This window comes from Dasypus novemcinctus, chromosome 31, assembly GCF_030445035.2.
Source record: "Dasypus novemcinctus isolate mDasNov1 chromosome 31, mDasNov1.1.hap2, whole genome shotgun sequence".
Lineage (NCBI taxonomy): Eukaryota > Metazoa > Chordata > Mammalia > Cingulata > Dasypodidae > Dasypus > Dasypus novemcinctus.
Window position 1 is genome coordinate 31,544,382 of NC_080703.1, and position 6,949 is coordinate 31,551,330.

The window sequence follows — 6,949 nt, forward strand, 5'->3', positions numbered from 1 at the left end:
GAAGCAGCTACAGGATCTTTTAACAGGAAATGGCTTCATGAACTTCACACCCAAAACACAAGCAGTGAAAGTAAAAATAGATAATTGAAACCTCCTCAAAATTAAAACCTTTTGCACTTCAAAGGAGTTTATCTAGAAAGTGAAAAGACAGCCTACCCAATGGGAGAAAAATATTTGGTAACCATATATCTGATAGGAGCCTAATATCCAGCATATAAAAAGAAATCCTATATTTCATAAATAAAAAGACAAACATTCCATTTAAAATACAGGCAAGAGATTTGAACAGACATTTCTCCAAAGAAGAAATACAAATGGCTAAAAAGCACATGGAAAGATGCTCAACATCACTAGCTATTAGGAAAATGCAAATCAAAACTACAATGAGATATCATCTTACACCCATTAGACTGACAACTATTAAAAAAATAGAGGACAAGTGTTAGAAAGGATGTGGAGGAAAGGGAACACTCACCCACTGCTGGTGGGAATGTAGAAGGATCCGGCCATTGTGAAGAACAGTTTCATAATTCCTCAAATAACTAGTTATAGATTTGCCATATGACCCAGCAATTCCACAACTGGATAGATACCCAGAAGAGCTGAAAACAAGGACACAAACAAATATACATGCACACCAATGGTCACTATTGTCAAAAGTTGGAATCAATCCAAATGCCCATCAACAGATGAATGGATAAATAAAATGTGGTACATACATACAATGGAATACTATTCAGCTATAAGAAGGAATACAGTATTAACACACAGGATAAGATGGATGGATGAATTGTGAGGAACTTATGTTGAGTGAAGCAAGCCAGGCATTGAGGACAAATACTACAAGACCTCTCTAATATGAATTAAGCAAATCAGTCTGTCTCAGAGAGCGAGAGACTGGAAGATAGGCTTGCAGGAGATACTGGGGGGAGAGGAAGGTTGTGAGCCAACATCCACATGGGCAAAATCTGTGATAAAGTGGAAGTAAGTAGTTCTGCAGGGAAGGGATAAGACGAGGGCATAAGGATACTATTGGGTTGGGCTTTGTAGGCTTGAGGGAGGCTAGGGTTGGGAGAATGGGTCAGATGGTCCATGGAATTGGGGGGAGAGTTGGAAAGGAGCAGGTGATCATGGGAGATAGGTGTGTGGTTGAAATGATAATATAGAGAAAATTCTTTAGAAAATATAATGATGAAGGATTACTGGTTTAAGGGGTTTTATGGGGGCATCTGGCACAGGGTGCACCTGGTGCAGGTTTCTGGGGAGTGTGTGAGTGTTCCTCTTGTCATAGTGTCTTATATCAGTGGGTGGAGGCCCATACAATGAGTGGGAAAGTGTTGTACCCCCATCCTGGGGAGGCCTGATGTTCTCAGAGGGAGGGTGTCTCCTGAGTGCATGGGTGGCTCCCAGTGGGGACAGACTAGTGTGTCAAGCCCTCAGCATTGTTGCAAATATCTATGAATCTTGTCCTTCAAGCAGTGAAGCTTGGGGCCCTGAGGGGAGGGGCGAGAGGAATAGAATATATAGAAGAGGGGTAACTGGGGGGCAATGGATGTGTTCTGCATGATTGTGCAATTATGGATACAGGTCATGTTAAATTTCACTAAAAATTTATAAAATTGTATAGTCTAAAATGTAAATCATAATGTAAACCATATGTAACCATGGTTAGTAGCTATGTTTCAACATTTGCACATCAGTTGTAGCAAATGTAACATCCATATGTAAAAAGATCATTGCTGGGGAAGGGGAAAAAGGGGAGGATGTTGGGTTTATGGGACTCCCCTATATTCTATATGTGACTTCACACTGACCTAAAACTTTTTTGAAGACATTTTTTTAAAAAGGTGCAAAACACTGAGGAAGAAATAGAAGAGATTGTGTTGTCACTGTACATACAGGACAACACCTATTACAGTGATGAAAGGCAAAACGTCAAAAAATTTATTTTTTTAAATATCTCAATCTTTTTTACTTTAGTTTTTCTAAATTACTAAGTATTTTATTTCTAATCTTTAACCCTATCATTACTATTTCATTTTCCCATTATTTGAATATGGCAATGTATTAGGTTTCATTTTTGAAGAAGTTTTGTATCACAGAGGGTTCAACTATGGCAGAGAAGGAGCACTGGTGTGGGCTGTCATTGGTGGGGGATGCATGGGTGGGAGGGAGTTCACCAAGGCATGCATATAGGGTATATAGATATGTTCAGATGTTCATTGGGTATTGACATAGAGGGTAGAGTTTCACACAACAACTGAGTGAGTGATGAGTTCCCATCCTGGGGAGCTCTGTTGCATTCCCCAATGGAACAGCAACAATCCCCTAAGTGCAGGGGCAAAGACCAGTGAAGAAGAATGATCCCATGATGGGAGCTTGATACTGATGGCTATGCTTATGAGCCTGTGCACTTGAAATTTCAACTTGGTCTAGAACTGCAGGGTGTCTAAGAGTTATCTCCTGAGAGCCTCCATGTGGCTCAATTTGGTCACTCTCTAAGCCAAACTCAGCATATAAATGCATTATCTTTCCCCCAGCATGGGACATCAATCCCAAAGTTGAGCCTCCCTGGTGCCAAGGGATTACTACCAAGCTACAGCTACTGATGCAACTAGAAAAAAGACCTTGAATAAAAGGGGGAAATGATAAAGACAAATGAGTTTATTTAGCTAAGAGACTTCAAAATGAGTCAGGAGTTCATCAGAGGGGTCATGCTTATGCGTGCTTCAGCAGGATCTCAGAGACAGCCAAAGTAGACACAACCCCAGGTAGCAGTGCTTCTGAGGGCTATGGAGACCCCCAGGTCCTTTGGTCATGGCTGATGGCTCTGGAGTTCAGTGCCTTTCCAGTGGGCCCACTTTGGAATTTGTGCTCCTGAGTGTTATGGAGTTGGACTCAGATGTGACTTCTCTACGCATGCCTCTTCTCTTACATTACTGAACCTGTGGTTGGCACTGGAGTGGTGTATGCCCAAGAGACTTGAATCTCTGGACTGTTCATGTGCCAACTGAGCCCTGAGCCGCAGCAGCATTGCAACACCCACTCTCCAATGTATTGCACTTACCCAGGTCAGCTAACAAGGAAGTGAGGATGGTCTACCACCACACGAAGGAACTGAGAGAGTCTACAACAGCAAGCAGGAGTATCCTATCCATTAGCCATGTGGGATCTAAGCCCCCTCTCAATTTAGAGGTGGAGTGGATGTCACCATCCCAGGGACCACAGGATGGAGGAATAAAATATGGATTAGAGTGAAAAAAAATTGTAATACTGAGAATTACATTAATATGTCGTATATAATTTAGAGTTCCATTACCTCTATATGAATCTTTTTATAAAAAATCAAAAACAAAATAAAACAAAAAAAAGAGAAAGGAAATCGTATGTTCATAAAAATGCAGAAATAAGAATACTTATAGCAGTTTTATTTACAATTGCTTCTAACTGGGAACAGGAGGTAAATGGATAAATAAATTGGTATATCCACACAATAGAATACTACTATGCAATAAAAAGGGTAATCTACTAACATGGATGAATACATGAAATATTGTAATTAATGAAAGAATCCAGGAACAAAGCACAACATATTATATGATTCCATTTAATGAAATACTGGAACAGACTAAGCTAATCTATAGTGAGATAAAACAGAGCAGTGTTTACCTGGGGCCAGGCGTGGGGAAATGGTCCCAAACTGACATGAGGAAACTCTTTGGAGTGATGAGACTATTCTATATCTTGATTGGCTACACAGATGCATATGTTTGTCAAAACTCATCAAACTATGCACTAAAAATGGGGACATGTAAACTTATGAAAGTTATTCAATAAGTCAATTTAAAAAATAGATGAGGGGGCTGTGATGGCCAGAGAGATGACCATGTAGGATTAGCTTTTTGACTCTCCTGTTGGCTGGCTATATGAAACAACAGTATCTGCCATTGCTTACTCCTAAATTGATTGGCATTGACCTTGGGATCACCACTATTCCATTGGGGTGTCTTTTCCTGGGCACAGGAAAAGTTAAAGTCATTCCACGCGAAAAATGGGCATATCAGCCTACCTAGCATTGTGACTTTTACTGAAAGTGATGTATACGTGGAATATGAAAGCTTAGAGCTGGCAGATTCAAATCCTCAGAACACTATATATGATGCCAAAAGCTTTATAGGCTAGATTTTTACCCCCTGAAGAACTGGAGGCTAAAATTGGCAAGTACCCATTTAAGGTTTTAAACAAAAATTGAATGGTCACATTTTCTGAGACAAATAATGAGACCGGCACCATTTCCCCAGAATATGTGAGTTCTCTACTATTGTTAAAACTAAAGAAAATGGCAGAGGAATATCTTGAAATGCCAGTTGCCAAGGCTGTTATTTCTGTACCTGCAGAATCTGATCTAAAACAGAGAACCTCGACAATTGAAGCTGCTAACTTTGAGAGTAAGCAATGAACCTCCTGTGGCAGCTGTGGCCTATGGTCTCCACAAGGCAGTGTTCATGTATTGGTGATGGATTTGGGCAGAGGAACTCTAGATGTGCCAATTCTGAATAAACAAGGAGAAATGTTTCGAACCCAAGCAATGTCTGGCAACAATAAGCTTGGAGGGCAAGACTTCAGTCAGATTGCTTCTATACTTATACAAACACATCTATCCAACATATAGCTTCCTCCCCTCCAGGAAAGAGGAAATCCACAAATTAAGGGAAGCTGTGAAAATGAACAAATTAAATCTGATGCTTACTTAAATCTTTGAGCTGTCCATGTGCCAACTGGGCCCTGATTCTCAGCTGAGTTGCAACACATACTCTAAAGTTCATTGGACTCACCCAGAACAACTAACAAGGATATGATGATGGAAAATGACCATCCCAAGGAACAAAGAGTCTACAACTGCAAGCAAGATAGTCCCATCCATCTGTCCCATGGGATCTAAGCCCACTCTCAACCAGAGGTGGAGTGGACATCACTATGCCAGAATCCTCAGGATTGGGGAATGAGTGATGAACTAGAGTAGACTTACTGGCATTCTAGTATAGACTTATTGTTATTCTAGCAATGGAAGAACTTTTATAATTGATGCAGAGGCAGTGGCCACTGGAGGTTCTGAGGGGACGGAGAGGGAAAAACAGGTATGATATGGGGGCATTTTTGGGACATTGGAATTGTCCTGAATGACATTGCAATGACAGATCCAAGCCATTATATATCTGGTCATAACTTACAAAATTGTGCAGGAGGGAGTGTAAACTACAATGAAAACTATAATCCACACTTAGTGACAATTCTCCAAAATGTACTCATCAATCGTAACAAATTACCACACTAATGAAGGATGTGGTTAATATGGGAAAATGTGGAAGAGGCTGGGAGCAGGGCATATGCGAATCCCCTATATTTTTTATGTAACATTTATATAATCTAAGTATCTTTTTAAAAAATAAAAAAAACTGTATTTAAAATAAATAAACCTGACTCTTCATCAGTCTGCTCAGTTGTTAGGATTAATAACAGTGGAAGTAAAGAGGAACAGAAAGGAACCTCAGAGTACTGACACTGAAACTGTCAAATGACAAACTTTTTCCTGGAGATTGTCACCATGTGGACAGTGTGGTTGGAGCTGGCTTTTCTGAAAAGAAAGGTAGAGCAAGTCAGATTTTATTTGAAACAGAAATATTGTGGAAGTTCTTTGACACCCTTAATGAAGACCTCTTCTGGAAAATATTTGCAAATATTCAACAAGTATTAAAAGGAGGACACTGGGAAATACAGATTGATGAGGTGGTTTTAGGTGGGGTCCCTACTTGTGTTCCTTGGATCCATCGAGTCACTCAAAAGTTCTTTGGAAAGGATCCAAGCATGTCTGTAAACTTTGACCTAGCAATGGTGACTGGGGTGGCTATCCAACCAGGAATTGGTGGAGGTTCTTGGCCTCTTGAAGTCAATGCTTTAGAAATTCTCAATAAGCATTCACAAAATAAATAAATAAATAAATAAGCTGAATTAAGAAGAAGTAATTATTTGTGATCTTATGTGGTCATCTCTTCCCCTTTAGCAGACCAACTCCTCCAAAAGAGAAAGAGATTAAAATATCTTAAAATTTTACCTAGAAGGCAACATTTGGATACACAAAAATATTTACATAGCATTTTGTTTTAGGATTGAATGAGTCCAGATTGATCTTTATTTGATTTTAGAGAGATCCCATTCTATCAGGTACTTGTAAAAAGATAGAATTGAGGTAAAACTCTACTATGGGAGCATGGAAGTAGATAACCATATGCACTTAAAATTGTATTTTGTAAAAATTGAATAGTGTCAATTATAAGATTCCCAATTCTTGCTAAATTGTATTAGTGGGTGCTGATACTTTATTTGGTTATCAAATGTAACTATCAATTTTAACTATACTGGAAGAAGAGTGTTTATGTCAAACTGAATCAACACAGATATTTGTAGTAGCTGGAAGATAGCAGTATTATTAATATAGATTATATGACAAATTACTTTCAGAAATTCAATATTCTATTTTTTATGTCCTAGTCACATAATCTGCATTCTCCAAATTTTTGGATATATTTGCTACATCAGGCAATTTATTTTCTTTCTAAAATTCAATGTTTATTCATATGTTCCCATACCAGATAGTAGAAATGCCCACTTTATTTTCTAGTGCCTTTATCTGTTGTGTCTAATTCTCTGCTTGGATTTCCATGATTCTGTCTGATTAGAGAACAATAAGGAATTATTTAATTGCATTTTTAAAACCGTTAATGTCATAAGTCATCATTACCATCTGCATTTTTGTTAACCAATACTATTGTTTTTGTTTTGTTTCCTTGTTTATATTTCAGTAAACCATGGAGAATTTAGATTGCATTTGAGCCACCAAATTGTATTTAATTTATTTTACTGAGAGTTTTCCCCATATGTAGTTTTCTTT

At 38.6% G+C, this 6,949-nt stretch overlaps 1 pseudogene; it reads left to right on the forward strand.

Annotated features, from left to right (window-relative positions):
* Positions 1-1,076: 1,076 nt before the first annotated feature.
* LOC101440411 (heat shock 70 kDa protein 13-like) lies at positions 1,077-5,991 on the forward strand (annotated as a pseudogene).
* Positions 5,992-6,949: the final 958 nt, after the last annotated feature.